This window comes from Haliotis rufescens, unplaced genomic scaffold, assembly GCF_023055435.1.
Source record: "Haliotis rufescens isolate VD_foot unplaced genomic scaffold, xgHalRufe1.0.p SCAF_2, whole genome shotgun sequence".
Lineage (NCBI taxonomy): Eukaryota > Metazoa > Mollusca > Gastropoda > Lepetellida > Haliotidae > Haliotis > Haliotis rufescens.
In genome coordinates this window covers 14001096-14025085 of record NW_025963890.1, presented here as the reverse complement: position 1 = coordinate 14025085, position 23990 = coordinate 14001096, and the positions used below count along the sequence as shown (strand labels likewise).

At 38.4% G+C, this 23990-nt stretch overlaps 1 long non-coding RNA gene across 1 annotated transcript; it reads right to left on the bottom strand.

Moving 5' to 3' along the window:
• Positions 1-4827: 4827 nt before the first annotated feature.
• On the bottom strand, positions 4828-23348 carry LOC124113748. The gene is made up of 3 exons (XR_006857802.2): positions 22483-23348; positions 6511-6556; positions 4828-6072 (listed from the first exon to the last, which is right to left on the bottom strand). It is a non-coding gene; the product is annotated as an uncharacterized LOC124113748 (long non-coding RNA).
• Between the last annotated feature and the right edge of the window lie 642 nt (positions 23349-23990).

Here is a 23990-nt window from a genome sequence, read left to right as displayed (position 1 = left end):
GAAAAGAAAATACAATCATTTTAATTCCTAACTTGACCCGTAATCCGTTTGTGAGAATCTTTCATTTCCCTTTCTAAACCACTGGGTTTTTCATTATCCTTCCATTTCACTTCTTAACCCAAACTAATACATGGACTTCCATCTTTACCCGTGAACCAGTGATTTCCGGTATTACCCCACACCAAGCCCTCCAACCGACTGAGATCCTTGTAAGGTCATCACTGCAAACCCATTTCCCCAGGTGACCTGCATCCTTAACCCACATCTTATTCCCACCCAAATCGAACATTAACAGGATTACCCTGAGGAGCTGACTGAAGTTGCTGACGTGTCAATACACGTTACCGTATCACGACCATCCTCATCTTCATCTTTATGTGGAACAGTGTCAGTATTAAACTCTGATTTTTGTTATGTACAGTTGTTTCCATATGCAGGATAAACAAAAAAACAAAATACATCAAATTGATTTTTTTATTTGATCCGGGTTTCTACAAATATGTATGAATAATACGAAAGCATTGTTCACAAGTGGGAACATAACAGGGAATGACTCATTAAATATACATTCAACATTTCTCTTGATATATGAACACGCATTCCTTCCTGTAACACAATACATTATTAACGTGTGAGCTTCTAAATGTTACATATTACTTCACATCAAGATTACATATTCCAGTTTCTTTTCCTAGAGGAACCCTTCAGCTTTCTTAGATGACAGGTAAAGGCATTGTTTCCAGCCCCTGACCTAAATGGTGATAACGTATGACATGAATAAAATGTCTGTATTCACATTGGAATAATTTAAACTAAAATTACACATTTACGTACAACGGAGTTCACAATTAACAAACGTATTTTACAACATAGTTACCTTTACCGGATAGTCTATTTGCTGTTACACATCGACAATATACACATAATATGAAAGGAGATTCTTAAGAAAGACATTATTATTCATGACTGAAACGGTACGCCATTCAAATGCCATAACGGTTTAAAGACTACGAAAATATTACTCTATTAAGCACCTCTGTGAAACGTTATGGGAGTCGTTAGACGTTAGACGTGTATGTTGGCAAAATTATATTTTGCAAAAAAATCAGTTGCTTTGCTCAAACCGTTCAGACATTCGTAGCTTGTGTTTAAAATGGTATCTATAAAATGAAAGTACAAAATTGTCAGAAATAACCTGTTTCGATGCTGATTTGAAATATAATTCAACTCCTCACAGTAATATGCCGGTATAAAAATAGTGCCATGCCAGATAATATGCAATATTGATCTTGTTCTTTATTAGATAAAGATACGTTAATGATTATGACACTAATGCTAGGTTACCTGAGCGACTGGCATTATTCTTTTAAGTACATCATATGTATGACATGAATTGAGTCATTTCCCAGTGCAAATGTCACGATGTCGAAGCCCCCTTCTCATTGTAGTACTCATAGGGCAATCATGGTGGATTAAAGGAGCGGTCAAGTTGTATTGTGTACATAAACAGCGCTTATCTTGACAAAACAGAAATAATGCCAGATCTGTTGTCTCGGAGTAATCCATAACTGTCTAACATTGGTCAAATGGGTTGCTTTTAGTAATTAATAATACATAATTAAATAAATATTACTTCTATTTTGTTGTGAACTATCATGTGTCGAATTCGTTTGTAAAATGCTAAAGAGGTTTAAATTTTGAGACAGTTTTAATATCTTTATAATAAATCATTACAATGACATGTTTCTTTTGCCATTAGACTGATATCCACCCACACACCCACACACCCACACACCCACACACTCACACCCACACACCCACACACCCACACACTCACACACACCCACACCCACACCCACACCCACACTCACACCCACACACACACACACACACACACACACACACACACACACACACACACACACACACACACACCCACACACTCACACACTCACACACACCCACACACTCACACACTCACACACACCCACACACTCACACACACCCACACACCCACTCTTCCTTACTTCCTGGTTATGGAAAAGCCGTCTTGAGTTCTAATCGGGTAGGATTATAAGAGTTTTAAAAATATACACAATTGATATGCTATCTTAATCTTAAGCTTGGGTTGTGAGCCACCGTCAGGTGTAAATTGAATCTATAATATGGTTTCATTGAATATGTTTATGCATGTACTTGAGTTGAGTCGGGGTGACGTTCATCGTTCTACAGGTAATCAGTTTCTTGTTATTTTTTTTTTATGTTTCCTGTTTTCATTAGACCTTACAGTGGAAACTGAATGAATTGAGAACATTCTCTTTCATTCTGACATTATAAAAGTACAATTAATAGAAACTCTTATTGAAAATAGATAGCAATGGACAGATATATACTGCACAAATATACAGAATTTTACTTAGATGTTGATATTGACAGCCACAGTTCCAGGACCACCATTACATCAGTTCTACTGCTACTACCAGTACTACTGTAGCTACTGCTACAACTAATGTTACTGCTGCTACTAGTCTTACTGATGCTACTAGTCCAACTACTACTGCTACCACTGGTCCTAGTACTGCTGCTACTGCTACTGCTAGTCCTACTCCTGCCGTTACTTGTAGTCATACTGCTGCTTCTGCTACTACCAGTCCTAGTGCTACTGCTACTGCTACTGCTACTACCAGTGTCACTGCTTCTGTTGCTGCTACTACCAGTGTCACTGCTTCTGTTGCTGCTACTACTCGTCCTTCTGTCTGTGCTACTGCAGCTACTACTGATACTTCCACACCTATTGTTTATGCTGTTCCTGCTACTAATCCCACTATAGCTACTGTTATCGGTGCTACTACTAATACTGTTACTGCTGCTGTTGCTACTATTACCGCCGGTGCTACTACTACTGTTACTGCTATATCTACTACTACTACTACTACTACTACTACTACTACTACTACTTCTACTACTACTACTACGACTACCACTACTACTACTACTACTACTACTTCTACTACTACTACTACTACAATAAATACCCTACCATTACTATTGTTGCTGCCAATATTTCTATCACTGCTTCTACAATGACTTGTGTTACTTATAACACGTCTTTATCTACTACTACTACTTCTACTATTGCAACTACTACTACTACAAATACTACTCATACTACGATTAGTAGTAATACTGCTGCTACTCTTACTGCTACTGCTACTGCTACTGCTACTGCTACTATTACTACTATTACTACCACTATTACTACTATTACTGCTACTACAACTACTTGTTGCTGCTACTACTACTACTGGTACTTTAATCACTACTACTACTATTAGTTTCACTACTGCAACTACAACTACTACTACTTCTACTACTACTGCTTATACTACTACTACTACTACTGTTACTGTTACTGATGCTTATTCGTCTACCCCACTACCACCATTAATATCACTACTTCGACAACAAAGGAGTCCCTACCCATAATAACAAAGAGCCGGTCCCTAAAGCACCACAGCTACCACTACCACTACGACTACTAATAGCACTATTATTTTGATTTGTATTACTACAATTAATACTAATACTAATACATCTACCACTACCACTATCATTATTATTATTATATTATTATTATTATCATTATTATTATTATTATTACTACTACTACTACTACTACTACTACTACTACTACTACTACTACTACTACTTCTACTACTTCTACTACTACTACTACTACTACTACTACTTCTACTACTACTACTGCTGTTGCTGCTCCTGCTCCTACTACTACCACTACAGCTACCACTACCACTATTATTATCTTTACTACTATTACTACTACTACTACTACTGCTGCTGCTACTACTACTAATACTACTACTGCTACTACTACTACTTCTATTACTACAGCTACCACTACCGCTATTATTTTATATTCTTACTACCATGTTAGGACTAGTGCTGACACCTCCACAAGCTACAACTATCCCTGTCTCTACTACTACCACTGCTGCTGCTGCTACTTCTACTAATAATAATAATAATAATCATCATAAAAATAATAATAATAATAATAATAATAATAATAATACTGCTAAGGCGACTCTACTGTTGTTGGTACTACTGATACTACAGTATAGCTGCTGCTACTTTCAATCGAGAATACAAGATACTACTACCCATAGCATAGTATGGAGTTACCAAATATTTTAATTTGTTATATTCCCGCTTTTATAGCTACTAATGTTGTTGATGCTGCTGTTCTAACTACTTCTACATCACTGCTGCAACTATATCTACGATACAATTGAGTCAACCTTTGTAGCAGTTACCCGCCATATGAAGTAGCTACTACTACTACCACCACCACCACTACTACTACTGCTACTGTTGATGCTGCTACTACTACTGCTACTACTACTACTACTACCACTACTACTACTGCTACTGTTGATGCTGCTACTACTACTGCCACTGTTGCTGTTGCTACTACTACTGCTACTACTACTACTACTACTACCACTACTACTACTGCTACTGTTGATGCTGCCCTTACTACTGCTACTGTTGATGCTGCTTCTACTACTGCTACTACTACTACTACCACTACTACTGCTGCTACTGTTGATGCTGCCCTTACTACTGCTACTAATGCTGTTGCTACTACTACTACTGCTACTACTATTACTACTATTACCACTACTACTACTGCTACTGTTGATGCTGCCCTTACTACTGCTACTGTTGATGCTGCTTCTACTACTGCTACTTTTGATGGTGCTTCTACTACTGCTACTGTTGCTGTTGCTACTACTACTTCTACTACTGCTACTACTACTGCTACTGCTACTGCCTCTGCTGCTACTTCTACCATACCTACTACTACCTGGAGCGACTACTACCCCTCACCATATAATAGGGTTACCAACCATACCGGCTAACTACGACTACTGCTGCTACTGTTACTACTGATACTGTGGCTGTTGATATCATCACTCTTGATAATACTCGGTAATTTTAACAAAGGTTACATAAGATTTCCCTCATGGCCAAACAACAAAACAACTTCGATCCATTCTTAGCTATACAAAATACACGTGACAAGGATGTTATGATGATGCCTATTACGTGTTGTCTCTTATATTACATAATCTTTGATGTACTTGGATTGTATTTGCATGAAGAAGAATACCCCCTAGTCCTAACTATCTATATATTTAACACTTCTACTGATAAGCCACACTGATATTATCTGATTCTGTGTTGCTTTTTACATACATATTTCACGCGACGTGTTTCGTTTTTCCAAACATTTTTTCAACATTCAGCGTGAATGAGTGAGTGAGTGAGTGAGTGAGTGTGTTGGGTTTAACGCCACTTTCAACATTATCCGGTTACATCCCGACATGCCAGATTAATGTGGGAGGAAAGCCCGAAGTGATGCTGGTCTCAGACATTTACCACTATGAAACCTACGAGCACGGGTATGTAGCTAACAAACCATGAAACATAATCGTGGCGAACCGAGATTCGAACCCATGATCATAGGTTTCTGGTGTGCCCAAGGGACGCAACTCTGCACAGTGAATTGCGGCGCCCTAGACAACTGGCCGCTCTCCAAATATAGAAAATGAGTACCGACATGAAATAGATAGTGTTATTGGGTACATAAGGATCAAACTGCAGGTGGTAGGTGAAACATATGGTTTCATTCACTACCGTTGTTCATTGTTGTCTACAGCCTTGTTTGACCTGATACATTTTTGTCCTGAATATGGGACACTATAAAGGGTTTATGCATTTTCTGCTCATGTTATCACATAAGGATTACTCAAATCATGATCATTTTATTAGCGTCGTATAAAAGATTCAAGTGATTCATTATGTGATAATGTGTAGGTAGGCATTCGCTTCAATGCTCCAATTATTGATCCAAACAAATATGTGAATCACTTCACTGGTGTAGCTCCATTGTAACTGTTATAAAATTAATGTCACTATTTGCACTGCAGCGTTTGCTGATAAGAGGCCAAATAAATCCCATTTCAGCTTCATTATCGGGTCGGACTGCTGAAATAAGAAAACAAACGTGCTAGCACATGGTGTACGACGGGTATTTCTATGAAAGAATTATAATCTAATTACCTTTTAAGAGTCAAAATGATTTAAATCAGAAAAAACTGCTCACGAAATATAAATTTTACATGTACAATTTGCATTGAATGGTATACAAAGTCAAATATAATATATACTACTCGTTCTCTATTCATTTAGATAACTGTGTCATCTTCTCAACATAGTGGTAGGCACCATTAAAACCCAACTACATCAAACTGACAATAATACATTTGTCTACTGTCTACTGTACTAAACACAGTAAAAGATTGTTTTTTACTAAGATGAAATGCACTATACAGCTAGAGGTACTATTGGACAACAACTACTACAAACTAAATTGTCTATTCTATGTATGCTAATCTATCACATCGACTAAACTATCGTACATACCACTTCCTCCGTTTCCAAAGGAATGTTCGTGCCCTCCTTCATTTGTCTGTGAACATTATCCAGGAATAAAACGTAATTGAATAAAAATTGTATCATAATTGCAATAACCGACTCGTAGAATGAATTAAGATATGAAACATTGTAAATCACCGTATTACATTTTGTCATAACATTAATAATCATGAATATTTGCTATTCCATTAATATTGTATGTCTCATTTAAGAAAGATGAGTACAGATATCTTCAAATTGGATAAATAACAGTTAGAGTATATATTTTCCAGCAATGGTGCTAATTCCTGTTTTCGCAGTTCCTATGTTTAGAACAAATTCCGTTGCTAACATGAATTATATGACAGTTGATGCTCTCCAACGTGATTTCATGATTTAAAGAATAAAAACTTCTTTTTCCATCATGAATAATGTCATGTTCTTTATACACAATGTTAATTCCGTGTCCTACGGATCCTACGTTCGCCTTTTACATACGCCCACTATGCCTTTGTTAAGCACATAAAGTAAAAGATCAACGTGTAAATTGTTTTCATTCATTCACAGTTCACTATCGCAGAACCAATCCCAGTTCTACTTTCTGAGAGCTCTATACCACCATTGTGAATAAAAAGAAAACCATATATCTAGAAATTGAACTCGTATTGCTTCTACAGAAACTATTCAGTAGCATATATCTTACATCTATGACAATATTGATTCAGTGTTTTGATTCCCTTCATGCCTTTCTCGATTGACACGATATTCACTTCTCATATATGTAAACACACTTGTCAATACGTGTACCTACTTATTGGTAGTAGGTAAAACATTATTTACATTGTATGTAATAAATTACCTCTATGAAATAGATATATGTACACCAACGGTTTTGCATTTCAACACTTATTATGAAATGGCTCTCCTGTTTCCCTATTGACTTGCCCATGCGAATTTTATTTCTGGTATCCTGAAGTATAGATATCACTTGCAAAAAATAGCAACGTACACGCTTAAAATGTTAATATTTTTTTTATTATGACAAATTCTCTAGCCATTTTTTCAGTCGCAGGTTTCACTAAATCCCTTTTCTGATACCTAAGCCCCACAGGAACCGGAGAACTATTAAAAGGATATAGTTGTTACATTAGAACAAATTATTACCCTATCAATTGTTTATTGGCAGACAGGATATCCTGTAAAGAAATTTCAGCAATAACTTAATCTTTTTCTATCTTGTATTCTTGTCGGTAAATTTACACGTTGAGCCTTCTTAGCCTTTTTGTGATTCCAGAAACCCGTGAAAGAAGCAGTTGTAATCCCATTACTTGTAACACTAAACAGTGTTTAAAACGACTCCTCTAAACAGAGGAGTCGTACATTAGCACTGGAGCTGGATGTAGTGAGGTCAACACATTTGTACTCGAAACAACGTAACGATAAATTATTGATAGTTTCTTCATATACTTGTGTATGTGCAGATAGTTGAATCTGTTTGCACTGTGAGAGTTCGATATTCGGCATTGCTAAGTTCTACAAGCATACGAATGTACGTGAACGTGTTGTAAAAAGCTCGTCAAAACTCTTTGCGCGTTACATTTCAAACCAAATACACGTTATAGTGGATATTCGTGTCTTAGAAGTAATGATACACAGAAAAAACAGTTACATATCAGTATTTCCAAACCTGGTAAGTATGCACGTCATCAACGTAAACCATGAATGGTGGACCTTTGTTACCTGGATATATGACACCCCCCCCCCCCCCCCAATCTATATCTTTAAAAGGGCTTTGCTTTTGGAATAATGAACTCCTGTGTTAAGTACGTTTGTATACGATTCCCTGACATCATTATGTATTAAGACATTCTGTTCTAAGGTACAATTCATCCTTATTAATGTATATATGGCGTGTTTAAGTGTTTTTGAACATGTAATTTTAATCTGTGGAATTAATTATATTTATTATACATATTCATACATTTCTGCATGATTTTAATTGATATAAAATAACCACCTTTCCATATACGTAAAAAGTATAACCTCTCTTGTTGCTACTCCTGTGTAACACGGGTATTTGTTGTTCCATCTTTAAGAAAGACGATGGATAATCGCGAACACATTTCACATTGCAGTCGAACATTGTATCAATATGGATGATGTATCATACAGCTTCCTCGAACTGTGTAGACAATTCAATAGTTTCACAATAACACACCCCCCCCCCCCCCCCCCCCCCCCCCCTTCCCCCCATTCCTACGCTTATAGGAACATCCGTCAGTATTTGTTGGTGCCCATTGTGTTAGTATATGTTCCTATTACCTTGTGCTTGCAACAAATTGTGACACACTTGATCGGGAGGTCTGCTTGGTTGGTTATGTTCCAGTGTTTAGATAATCAATTGACTTGCCTTTGCATGTGTTTGTGACGGGTGCCACCGGTGGAGCTGGATACGCTCACCTTTACGCGAACACCTGGTGTCATCACTATTTGATAATTCATATGATTGATTCATAAACACGTGCTCATGATATACTCGGAATCATACTATCGACTCTGCTTTCAGAAAAGATTTCTTATGAATATGGAAAGGGTTTTTCTCGCTTTTATTTTATTTGACTTCGTTGAATGTTGCTCATAATTTATCAGCTAGTCTGGTTTCTCTGCCCCATGCTAGCTTATATACAGGCCGCCGTGATATAGCTGGAATATGTCTGCGGCTTAAAACAACAAACAACGTCTATTATATATTGGTCACAATCACAAACGCCTTCATGAAGGTCAACCTGACAAACTGACATCCTACACGACACCATTAAAGCGAATGTTCTCGGATTAGTAGGAAGAACTATATATACCCAAAGTAATTTCTTCTTGATCAAGTATTCATTTCATCCTTTGATACGTGAACTAACGAATCCTGAGAGTTACCACGACCAATAAATGTTGTTTTTGCCTTCTTCAACAAGTATGGTTATTCTTTTCATAATCAATAAAGCTATTTCTAAGTTCTTAGGAAGTAAAGGGGACTTCGTGGCATGGTGGAAATTAACAAGATATCTCCGTTGAGAGGTTCTTAAATAGGAAGAGGTAAGACCGGGTCAAACTGAACCTAAGCTGCTATAATTCTTCACCCTAATAGGAATAAAGGGATGCAGTGTAACCAATGAACTTACTGTTCTAGTGTGCGTTGAAAGGAATATATAAACAGTAACTACGGGTAACAAAATGACATGTCCTTTACGAAACGTCCATTGTGACTAGCTTCCGAGTCCAGAAAGCTTACGTTCTGAATACTTAATATAGGATAGGAAAGAGGGATTGCCCTTTTGCGCATCGTATTTTTTTAATCCTTACACACTTTAATTCTAAAAAGGAGGTTTTAAATTGGATGGTGTCCTTTGTAGGAGTGATTTACAAAGAATCCTTTTGAGGGAGGATTTGATAACGTAAATCTTTGGACTAAGATAATGATCAGTGTGGAGGTTAGGTTACACAGTCAGATTTTATGACTAGTGATTGAAGATGTGCCCCTTTTCCTCGTCAACGGTTTAGTCATGGTTTGACTTAATGTTTGGAGTAGGTGGTAGAGGGCCAGGTTAAGTATTCGCACGATTCGTCATTCAGGTACAGTAGGTGAAGCCGGTTCTTGGTCGACCCTTCAGTTATTACAATGTAATAATACTGAAATCAGCGTGGCTCTTTATTTACCGTTGTTAAACTATGGACTTGTTCACACCAACTCTTTCTTTTACATTTTGAGTTGATTGCGTTTATACATGTCACTGTCGATGATTAGAAAGGATGGTGATGATGATGATTATCAACTCAACGGAATGAACGCCCGGTTGCCTGTCGGTTAATGGAAGTCGGATATGGTGTTTCTGGATGTATGTGTGTCTGCAGGTGTGGATTGTTAGGTGTGTGTGTGTGTGTGTGTGTGTGTGTGTGTGTGTGTGTGTGTGTGTGTGTGTGTGTGTGTGTGTGTGTGTGTGTGTGTGTGTGTGTGTGTGTGTGTGTGTGTGTTCTACGGAATATGTTAAGTAAGTAAGCAAGGAATGTGTGTGGGTGTGTGAGTGTGTGTGTGGGTGGTGTGTTCTCTACGGAACATGTTGATGTTATGTAAGCATGGAATGTGTGTGTGTGTGTGTGTGTGTGTGTGTGTGTGTGTGTGTGTGTGTGTGTGTGTGTGTGTGTGTGTGTGTGTGTGTGTGTGTGTGAGAGAGAGAGAGTGAGTGTGCTCTACGGAATATGTTGTGTAAGGATGGAATGGATGTGTGTGTGTGTGTGTGTGTATGTGTGTGTGTGTGTGTGTGTGTGTGTGTGTGTGTTTGAGAGTGTTTGTGTTTTTGTATGTGTCTATCTGTGTGTTTGTGTGTGTGCATGTGTGTGAGAGTGAGTGGGTTTTGTGTGTGTTTGAGAGAGAGAGAGTGTGTTTGTGTGTGTGCATGTGTGTGAGAGAAAGAGTGTGTTCGTGTGTGTTTGTGTGTGTGCATGTGTGTGAGGGAGAGAGTGCGTTTGTGTGAGTAAGAGTGTGTGTTTGTGTGTGTGCATGTGTGTGTGAGAGAGAGTGCGTTTGTGTGAGGGAGAAAGTGTGTGTGTGTATGTGTGTGTGTGAGAGAGAGAGAGTGAGAGAGTGAGTGTGCGTTCTACGGAATATGTTGTGTAAGGATGGAATGGATGTGTGTGTGTGTGTTTGTGTGTATGTGTAAGTGTGAGAGAGTGTGTGTGTTTGAGAGTGTTTGTGTTTATGTATGTGTCTCTCTGTGTGTGTGTTTGTGTGTGAGAGAGTGTGTGTGTTTGTGTGTGTGCATGTGTGTGAGAGAAAGAGTGTGTTCTTGTGGGTTTGTGTGTGCATGTGTTTGTGAGAGAGAGTGCCTTTGTGTGAGGGAGAAAGTGTGTGTGTGCATGTGTGTGTGAGAAAGAGTGTGTTCGTGTGAGAGTGTGGGTTTGTGAGTGTGTGTGTGTGTACCTATGTATTTACGTGTGTGTACATGTGTGTTGTATTATTGTTGCATATCTCAGTAATGCGTAAAACATATGAAAACAAAATATACAAGTTGTCAGGCGTATTATTAATTATGTATAACGCACATATACACAGAGAGTAAGGGGAGTTTTAGAAAAGTCGATTTAACAAGTTGAGGTAAGTATCAACCCGACACAAACAATTTGGACACATAAGGCTTGAGCCACTCTGGGGACACGAGACTGTGTTAGTGCAGGGGAGAGTCACAGCCTGGATTGTGTTGCTACTCCAGAATCGATCCGCGCTGAATTATTCAGCACACTTCTCAGCTCAGCCCCCCATTGGGAGGATAGGGACGCACGAGTTTGGACAGCATCAATCAAACAGAACACTACATCGAGACACAGCAATATGTCTTCGTCCACTAACCCCATGAATTGTTAAACACCAATTGCATGAAAGTCATAGCATTTTGTACTGCGATTATGGCCCCTTGAGGCAAGAGTTTGAATACGACAACTGGGTATAATTAACGAGACGGTACAATGGAAACCGATTAAACGCAAGATTTAGCCGAAATATCTTTAGTGGTTCGAAAGATTTTATGTCCTAAATAGTCTTAATTCCTATATGTTCGCCCTCAAACTACCTAACTGAGCATAAAAGACGGGAGATTTATTATGAGGTATTAAAATTCTTGAAACGTTTAACATGCTCGACCATTGACACATACCTTGATAAATACTTCATGAATGACGCATACCCTTGCCGAACCTCAATTTCTGTAATTCAAAGATTTTAATTAACATTTTCACATAGGAGGTCAAACCTAATAACGTATTCCTTTTCCAGAATGTCCTTGGTGTACGATATTCTTAATATAGAACAGAATTATGTAAATTAGAAACGAGTGATTGAGACTTTCACATAGTCAGAGTCTGCTTGCATTCATATTTTAGCATGAGGGCATACAGCCAACGGTTGTGAGATAGAGCAACATCTCACACATGTTAAATGTCTGCAGCTGCTCCGCGCCTACCATATGAACGTGAAAGGCTTTACAGATTACATGTTTACACATAACATGAATAATTGCTGAATCGGCGAATATTGAGTTGCATTAGCCTGCTTGAGGGAATGTGGTGTTTTACAGCTATCCTGTGATATCCCATGGTTGTTCATAATTTTAATACAGAGTTTTTGAAAATACTTGTCCCTAATGAAGGTGTTAAAAAGGTAAAACAGATAAAATATATATACATTTTTCAAGTACAATTTTCATTGCATAATGGTTTTAAGTGCATTCTTAGATAAGTGTTCCCTCATGAATGTAACTGTTATCTGAAATATGTTAAAACGTTGAAAAATGTTTTAAAAAACTATACAATTTCAATTTCATCTTAAATCTTCAAATAAATGAACTGTTTATATTTAAAACACAGGTTTTAAAGCAGAATGAAATAATTGGTATTCTTTACCTTAGAGCATAAGATTTGAAATGTCTTTTTCCGCTGATGAACAGTGTATATTCCCCACCTCTGTAATCTACCATACGCAGTTTCCTTACAATCGATTGATCGTATCAAAACCAATGTAAGTACTATCAAGAGAGCAAACATACGTCGTGTGGCTGACTTTCAAACGTAGCAGATGCTCGCCCACCGTACTCTGACTGCACTGAAGATAATTCTAAGTCGTCCCAATTTCGAAAGCTAGAAAATAGCCGGCTATATCGGGCAAGCTGTGCCTCGAAATTCCCTACCCCGAAGCATACTTAGAGAAGAAGGATAAACAAGCCCATCTTACAGTGAATTAATTTGCAAATAACAGCGTTCAGCGTTTGATATGTGAGCGCAGAAGCTGGTATTGTATATAAAGCTATCATAGAGAGTAGGGTATAATCAGTTGTCTCATTACATTCACAACAGGTCGTCTATTTTCTTCATGGTAACCGATGTTCATTCACCAACCAGACAATGAGTCGGATAGCCATTGCTCCTAGTCATCCTATCAGCATCAGGTAATCTGTATACGTGAATGAGTTACTATTTAAACAGCATAGGAGGAATACCATGCTAACGATCCCTACAGATATAGACACATGTATATTACATACAACAGAGGCGTGTTATGTAGTTGACATGTACAACCCTTTTCATTTTTAAGGTTTAGATTACACACAAAACTATTGTGTTATATAATTACTGTATACAAGTGCGCATGTCATGTTGCATATGATATGCATACGGATATACAAGTAGATTAATATATCTTAGGTACAACAGCGGTGTGTTATATTGGTATGTACAACTCATTGCATACTTCAAGGTTCGGATGATACACATGACTGTTACATGTTCTAAACAACCAATTGCATGTATTCAGTAGTGGATTACACACGAAACATTTGTGTAATACAGTTGCTATATACAAGTAATTACACATACCAAGTTGTAGGTGGAACGAGCCCTACAGATATTGACAAACGTATATGACATACAAAAGAGATCTTTAGGCAGTGACTATATACAACCAATTGCATATTTCAAGTTATGGATCTTCACACAAAACTAATGAGTTACAAATTATTTTAATAACCATTTGCATGTTGTGGTTTGAACAATGCTCCAATTCCATTTTATATATATATTTCTTCATAAGTGCTGATGAAACTGACTGAATATAAGATAAATGCAGGTTGTAAAGTTTGTACCTTTACAAAACGATACTTCGCTCGTCACGCCGAAGACCCGGGTTCGATTTCCGACATGGGTACAATGTGTGAAGCCCATTTCTGGTGTCCCCGCCGTGATATTGCTGGAATATTGTTAAAAGCGACGTAAAACCATACTCACTCACTCACTATATAACGATACACGAGGTTGTGCATCAGGTTTGATTTTGCACATACATACATGTACAGGGGGTTGTATCATATGTACAAATGCCCAGATCTTACCCTTCTACAAAATATTAAAATTAATTTTTTTTATTAAAATGTATGTTTATTCACAATAGTTTATACAATCTGTTTATCATTGAACATCGGTACCTTTACCTGCCAAAAAATTATGCTACCTTTTGAAGCCAAATTAATCAACATCAGAGAGTTATCTTTCCTCAAAACCATCCCTTTTACATGTCTTTGTACACGTAGTTTCTATGTAATTGTGATAGATATGGTTGTTATCATGTACAGATTCCGTGTTCTGTCATTAACGTTACACCTGTGTGTCCATATTTGGCCATAAAACCTTATCAATGTGAAAAAATAATAGGGATATTCATTTCATACTGTTGGAACGTTTTTGACAAAGATGATTATCTTTGCCTAGTTACTCAATGTCACAATTCCTATGTTAAGACACGTCTATCAGGCTAAAAGTCTGCAAAAACATAAATGGGGCTCAGTATATTTCGGCGTTTATTACATGTGTTAAATGTGTATTTATGGTGTAATTCACCTTTGAACTATTCCTTGACTATCGTGCATGTTAGTGAATTAGTGGTGTGAGTTAGTGAGTTTGCGCCGCTTTTAGCAATATTCCAGCAATATCACGGCGGGGGACCTCGAAAAAGGGCTTCACACATTGTTCCAACTTTGGGAATCGAACCCGGTTCTTCGGTGTGATGAGCATACGCTTTATCCACACAGCTATCACTTCCCCCTTTTTTTTAAATATAAGGGATCATTACTAATATTATAATCTCAAATGGATTCCACCGCGCCACCTATGCTTGTCTAAAGAAGCGATTATATGGATCGGGTGGTCAGGCTGGGTGACTTGGGGCGTTGCTCATGATATCAATCACTGGTTTACCCGATCCTGCTCGATTATGTCCAGGACACCGTCATATAGCTGGAATATTGCCGAGAGCGGCGTCAAACATCAAACAAAGACACACCAATGATACAGAATTGTCAGTCTCTACAATTAAACATTCCTCGTGAAAATCGTAAGTATATATGTATATTTCATTCATTCGGTGTCATATTCGTATGATAGGTTATTGTTGAAGTCACTGTTACTACTGTTACTATACGCTCCGGGCTTTTAATAAATGCGACAAACGCTTTCCATAATCATAAAAATTGTCGGTCAAAAGCAGAATCCTGTATGCCATCAATGATCTTTTCTTATTACACACACATACATCAAACAGATCGATATATTTTAATTATTAATCCATATTCATATCACCTCTCTTGCGAAAGGTTATCACTGAACATGCTTCTGAGACAGAATAATACAAAGATGATATTTCCGCTGATGCAAAATTAATAACTCACGTAATAAACTTGACATAACCTTATCGAGTTAAAAGTGCCTTAAAATTTGGAATGACATTCTGTAACAAACCAATAGCTTAATATTCTGTTACCTTATCTATTACTACCGTGAGAACTCTTGGCTTCTTCAGCAAGGGGTAATGTGCGCTCGGCGGGTCTACACAATGGTCCTCCGCGCCTTTAAATGTGCACGGTGCAACCGCGAAATTGAGCTGTCACTGTCAGCTGTCCCTTTGTAGGGTTTTGTCGGGTTGTAGGTCTAAATCCAAAAACTAATTTCCTTGGAGACAATTGCCTATTTCCCCCCATAACCGTGTGTAAATTGACTGTACAAGAAATTTGTACAAGTAGCTAATCACACCATGAATATTTTATAACAATGTGCAAAAAAAATGCATGTCCAAAAAGTTGCATCCTGTTCGATGTGAGATTGTGTCCCACCAAAATATCGTTTCTAATAACCTCTTGCCTTTGCCTGAAACCTTGTCATTTTGGGATCTTAAGTGCCAGGATTTCATACACACTCGCTCCCCCAACTTAGTCTTGTAACACTACTTCCGGGCTGCGGATACACTAAGGGAACTTAATACTTGAGTGCCTTCGAGAGGTCACGTGATCTGATTGCACGGCTATCGATTGGATCGTATGGGTCTCGCGCTCATCTCACGCTGCGCCGGAAGTGTCGGGCACTCTAATTCTTCAGTCATTGCACCGCTGATAAATAACGGATTGCGTGGACGAGCAGACGGAACCTAGTCACACGCAATAGAAGAACAAACAAGGAACTGAAAAAAAATGTTTAATGTTGACAACGTTCTGACCTGTCCAACTCAGGATTTTGATTTAGAGAAGCAGTTACATTCCGTGATAAGTTGATTTTTGGCTTGCTTTATTACATAATCATATGTTCCACCACATCGCCATTGAGAGGTTTCAATCATTGCTACTGCTAGTCATATTCTTGCATGTTGTTTAATCGTTGGGAATCCCCGGACGATGATTTTATAGCTAGGTCCAGGGGTTTTACGGCTTGATTATTGCCTATAACTTCCTGGTCTTTCAAAATGATATATGATTAAAACTCTTAATCACATTATAAAAATGAGGATTGACAGCATAAAATATTACTGTAGCAGACAATTATATAGAATCTGTGATGCCTTTGCACAAATATAACTATTTTTCATTTCTTTACACAATTTTGGATACGAACTCTTCTTTCTCAAGCAATCTCTTAATCGTGTTTAAGAACATAACAGCATATGGACGTACAGTAATTATGTTTGTGTCCATAGACATATCTCTTTTAAATTTGTTACTGGCGGATTTACGTTGATTAGTGTCCGATGTTTCAGATAATAAGATTTCTCTATGAACTAATCTTTTTAAGAAATATTGTGCAGTCCCTGAAAAAGAGATTTAGCATGGTGTCTCTCCTAGTACATTAGTATCTTGCACAGGACTCAAATCCCTGAATGGCGGTCTTTTTCTATCACTAGTGTCAAAGTTTGAATACAAGATGTGTTATAAAGTTTCGATTTTGATAGGAGACAGTCTTGATGTTGCATTCAATTAGTCTCAAAGCATGTTGCCATAAAACCTTGGGAAGAGTTCAGGGATGGTTGCTTGATATTGATTTGGATTACATGAAGCAAGGCGGTGAGAAATCCACCTAATTGCAGTCCTTTGGCAAAAACAGTCTCTTGAGAATTATTTGGAGACATTAGCAGGAGTGAGATTATGATTAAGCAGATCCTATGGTGACGATCACTCCGGCCCGTTGCAATTGCTTCAACAATTGCAAAACAACGACAACACAGTTGAGAGTCACTTAATTGTACACACACAACTGCTGAATAGCTATCGCCGATCATATTATTTTCCAGTCGCCAATTTCGAAGATGTAGGACAGATGTTTTTATCGTTCCAATCGATTGTTCAGAGCGTGTATCTAATTTCATTACAACTGACTGTTTAAAAGCAGGAGATAATTACCAGCATTGTAAATAACACCGTATCAATACAACGCGATCCCAGCCGACCCTAAGTCTTAAATTATAATGTTTCCGATATAGTAATGTGTATCTTCAAGGATACAGGCCGGATGCTGGTATTTTTTGTGGTATAAAGGACTCAAGGAGACACAGACAGGACCATTGACCGCTTAATCCATCAAGGCGCCCTGTATCACCGATCACTATTGTGTTACATGGACGCTGTCCACCTAAAGCCTTTGTTGGAAAGACAAGGGCTCATACAAAGGTTGCACATACGGCTTTTCGGGTTATAGTATAAGTGTCTAGGATGATGGAGTTCAATGTTCAAAGTAACATACACCAGACTACTCAAATCCAATATCTGGAACATCCTCGCAGCGCCTTGGCTTAATGTAACGAATGCTGGAACCGTTTCAAAGAGTGTTTTTTCGGTGTAGGTATCTAAATTGCTGCACGTATTTGTTGGGTTACGATGACTTCTACTTTGAGTGAATTGCAGACTTCCTCAACGCATAACAGCGTTCCCTAACGCACTTACCGAGCTGCGGCAGTACCACTAACATTCTACACATCTATTACACTAGTTCTTGGTCTTCCCCATAGTATTTCCATATGGACACAACAGCTATATATACCCAGGACATGCTCAAGCTGGCACCGGTTTGAAGCTAGACGCTTTAAATTATTGAGTAGTTCCCCGACAGCATTTTCGATAAAATGTAAAATTCCAAACGAAATAACAGGTTTCAAACGGTTACATATATAATGTAAATTGTACCCTCAGCAGAATTTTCTTTGGTTTCATTTTTTTCATTAACAAACCGTGCTCAAAACTTATGTTTGCTTATTAATGATAAAAGCACACATTCCACCATCTAGGAGATTTAAGTTTTAGTTATGGTTTTTGCTGGTGTTATCACAAAAATGTAAAATTTGGAGCAGTGACAAATCATTTTATCTTTCATATTGATTGTGGGTGCCATTGAAAATACAGCTGGTGTGCAATTTTCTCTTATCATTCGTGAATGCTACCGTATCAGGATGTTGTCAATATAATGTTGAAGCGAATGCTTGTATTGTGATCCAGAGTGTTGGTTAAGATTCAATTAGAGAACAATAACACGGGGCAGATATATTAACAATGCCATACAATACTTCATTACTCAGGGTTCAACTATACACTGCAACTAGTCTATGTTCCTCGTATAGTACATCATCACATTCCAATCAACACTTTTTCATTAAAATGAACCATTATTGGAAAATATCAATAGCACGGGAATTTGAAAAGCTTGATATTGTTCATCTGATACATAGTATAGAACCACATCATGAATTAGATGCAATGAAAAGAGCCATACCCTTATTGAACAGCATCGGCTTCATCAATGTAGTACTTTGTTACAACATCAGTTATTTATGAACTGGTAACCATAAGCCATCTACTTTCAGCTTCTTCACGAGAATCTATTCAGGAATATGCATCAACGGTTTCATTGCGGTACAGACAAATTGCTAGACAAGTATATATTTAAACCATTTACCGTGTCACATAATCAGAAAAAATAGGATACATGTGTTTTCCTATTTCTTCCATCCGTTCACGTATTTTCCGATTCGTGTTATAAAGTCATATATTTGTCGCCATTTTTACCTAAGGATACGCTGAGCTGCCTTCAATTACACGATAGCGTGGGTTTCTCGGATGACTCAAGATTAGCATGGGAGAGGCTTCAAAAATCAATTATATACATTTTGAATTATACATAGAAACAGTGACACACACACGCAACAAGAAACATGGGTAGATAGATGCATTTGCGGACACTGCTGTAATAGCATCAGACGAAGGCGTCTCAATATTTAAGCTAGAATAATGTACATTCTTGAGACTAATAGTTAATCGTCATGCAAGCAATTTCAACCCTTATTGTAGATTATTTTGCATGTGTAATATCATGGACATATTCATGATTAACTGAAACAACATATTCAGTTCTACTTCACAAAACCCCAAAGGTCACGCATAACCGTTATGAGTTTGCTTTTATACAGCTGGCCATGAAGCTTTTATGACCTGGCTGCTAAGTAAGAATTTTGAGATTTAGACCAGGGTATAAAATGAGCTGATTAAGGAAACTATAATCTGCTGGGAATTAAACACTATTCATAAGGTTAATCTTAGTCCACACACCCTGTACTACATAACAAAGCAACCACCGTCAAAACCCCTCCCAGAACCATTAATTCTTCAGTAAAGGGGGAAGCAGAGAAAAACATCTGTCGGTCAGGATCATAATTATAACATGATACCAATATTGTAAATGCGAGAGCTAATGGGAACACATGTCCCGATATATGACCTGTATCCTCTGAAATACACAACAATGAACATTTACTGGAGTTATTCCTCCTCCAGTGATTCTGCTCAATTACGCCAATACTGATTGTTGATAATTCACGGGCTCGATATGTATTTCTTCTATATATTCATATGTCTATTCTAACTGTTCATTGACTCTCATTTACCTTAGTTTGGTATGTACACAATTATCTATCGCACAAAGGTATTCAATACTAATTTATTCATCTGCAGCAGCTGTTAACACAATGGCTGTGACATATGAAGTATCATATCCTTGTCACTTAATAGCTGCATATTTCATGATAAAATGTGTGATGTTTGAAGTGTAAATGTAAAATATTGAACATGAATGTTCAAAATATAGGAATTAACAACCGCAAGCCAAAGTGGGGTTAAAATCTGTCTAACAATGATCTACAGATAGTCCTCTGCAAGACAGACACTTCCCTGGACATATTAGAGCGTCGGATCCATGACTGTCATTTGTGTACGTCCCCTCATCTGTCAGACACAGTGTGATTGCTATCACTGGTCTACTCTATCCGCCCACAGCACTGTATACTTTGATACACTTAATGTATCCCCAAGGAATGATGAAGTGGGCCGAAGTGATCGGGCGCTAAACGTCCATCCCTTGATTTCAGTTGCATCATGTTACATCAGTGAGTTGGGACAGTTATCTTGTTTTTGTGTCGGCGGACATTAACCGGTATTATAGTGAAACTGAGTAAAGTATGATAGTTATCTGGGATGATTTGTTTGGTCAGAGAAAAATCTTCAGAAAATGGAATCGAGCACTGTGCATTTGTCATCAAACCCATTAAAGCATTAAGTACTTAACCGTTTCAGACTGTTGTGTGGTACCAGAAAGCTATGTAATCTATCAAGGATTAATGGCCATCATTTTCAAATATTAGGAACTCAACCTTACGTTTTTAAACTTTGATAATGAATATTGGCAAATGGACGAGGTAATAGTTGCTAAAACCGAACTGAAAGATGTAAATCTGTTTTGCTATAGCAAACAATTATGCGATCCTATTAACACCGACAAAGCCTCGCTTGTGATGAAGCTAATTAGCAACAACCATTAAGACAGCATCAAAATGTTGCACAAACCACCACATAATTGTTGAAGAAGACAAACATTTTCACACATCTCTTGCCATTTGTTCCGAGTTGTCACACGCCACTGGCGCCATCGATTTTAGCCAATAAAGCAACAATTATTAGAGTCATGTGATGCATTTTGTATGAGCCGGAGTTCAAAGCCCCGATATCATTTATCTGATGTAATTTTCATCAAATGAAAATGCGGATGCCTTCCTTGGCTCATTAGTTTAAAGAGAGTGACTTTATAATGGTCCTCAAGGCTTTGGGGACTACTCTCCTGGACAAAATCATTCCGCTGACCGTGGAACCCCAAAGGATCTGGTGAATTATTCAAGCAGTCTGGATGAAGATGGGACCACGTCAATTACGTGTATTCTCAAGCAATAACAGCCTTATGTTGTATTATTTACCCAAGAATACCCGTAGTCGAGCAAGGTCTGTTCGTTTTCCACGCTTTCACCACTACAAGTTCCAAATCACAAACCAACATCTATACCCACGGGAGATGGACAAAGTATTAACCATACCCTACGTTTGAGTCACAAACCAAGATCTATATCCTCCAACAATAAGCCATACGTCTGAGATTAACATTCCACATCACTTATGGATAACACCGAACATATTTAATGAACAGAAAGTTGGATGTCTATCCGTCTCAAATTAACAAACTGGCCAGCAAATAAATGTGACAACTACACACACCATAAACCTATGAGAAATGCGGTAGAGTCATTTGAAGACACACAAACACAAATAGATAAGATTATCACAAACGATTGCCATTAAGTGTTACAGTGAATCCTCAGACATTGAATTGTTAAATCTACAAACTCAAAGACTGAAAGCCACATTACCCTGGCGGAGAGAGCAAATAACGATGAACATATAGGGAACTAATACTAAACCATAGGAGTACGTCTGAAAACTAGCCCAAGCTCAGTAACTACTGTTTAACTGAAGGAACGTATGCCGGAGGACAACATAGCTTCGCGTTACGGCGCCGTTGAACAATAACTGGTTACAATTCTCAACATTCGGAATCCGCATTACATCTCAATCCAATCTCAACTGAATAAAGACGACCACGACTGTAGCGATCTAATCTGGAGACATCCAAGTTAACAGCGTCAAAGAAGTCCAATAACCGCAATGTACAGCCGAGATATACACGATTGTGTGTACATGTGGCACTCCTATAGGCGATGGGTGTTATGTTGTGATGTGTGTACAGAGTAAGACCTACCTTAACGTTAATCCATCCACAAGCACATGCTGCCACTCTCCATCCCTCCGCTTCTGCGTCCACGAGGGTCTTCATCCTTTCCCCCACTCCTCCGAGTGCGAATGCCGTTCGCGCTTACCCTCCCTCCCCTTCTGCGTCATCCGTTTTCATACCTGGCTCCTCACCTGAGCACGGCTCGAGTCAGCTGTCATGTTCTCGTCATCCAGGTACACTACCTCAGCACATCAAAGGAGCCGTCAAGGTGCGCTTGCCCCGCCCTCTCGATGACCACTTGCAAGACACCTCACAAGGGGTTCTGATCAAATATATCCACAGTGAGCGTTTGACAACGATACACTCTTCTTACTCTTTACATTCCAATGTACCGAAATGACCACCGCAGAAAAAACGACTTTTGATTTTTATTAACCCTGTATGTGGAGGAACCTCCATCTATAAAAGTCGTCTGCTAAAGCCTACTTGCTTCAATTGAGCACACTCTCGAGTCACGTGACAATCAAACGGTGCGTGGCTTCCACGCGCAGGTATATTGATCGCGGAGTCGGCTCTGAGAATGGCGGTGTGGCGCCTGATGCGATAACAAAGACTAAATGACGGAGCAAAATAAACTTGGGTATGAGCTGAATACATTCACGACCTTCCCTGACCTGCTTTCTGTAACAATCTGCAGCAATTCTTCCGATGCAATAAAACTGGAACTCGCACTAATTTCGCTGTCAAGTGCAGTTGTAACAAACGAAATTCTTCATAATTGACTTCCTTGGTAGAAAAATCAAGACTCGGCGGTTGGTCTTCTTGAGTGAAATTTATTTCCATCTTTCTCCCCTTTCCCCTTTGTTAGCCCTTAATGAGCGTCTAACACGAAGAGAGTCCTCGCCCAACACACCAAGGTTTAGCAATCAGAGGACCAACCCTGCAATATGGCATCGCTGGACAGGACACACAGACAGAGAGCGGTTATGAATACAAATAGAATCTAAATTCCCAGCTGATCTCGTTGAGCGGGTTTTGATGACATTTGCCAATGTCTTCAGTCTCAATGGGTCTTCTACGAGCCCTAGCCATCCCTCGAGCCTTTTCCCAACCAGAACTTCCAAACGTTGAGGGAAATGGCTCACAAGAAATGCACAAATGTCGCTTTTATTTCCCATAAGTCGAGAGAAAAGTCAACTGAAGTTCCTGAGATCCTTTCAAGCGTCAGGAAAGTCGTCCTCTTGATCAGCTGGTAGAATTCACGCTCCCTGGCTATAGCCTCCGCCCTTCAGGATCACAGAAATCATTTACAGACTGGTCTTGATGGATCTTTTTTCTTCGCGTGGTCTCTGACAATGTGATGTTGCAGTGAAGGCTATAAGGACCTTGATAGGACGCTCAGTATGTGGGCAATTTTTAAAGAATATTCCAATTTGAGATTCCTAATTCCATTCTGTATTAAATACACATATGATATACTGTATGGCTTTTTTCAATATTAATGCTCAGTTATACATTGAATATTTTCAGTTCGT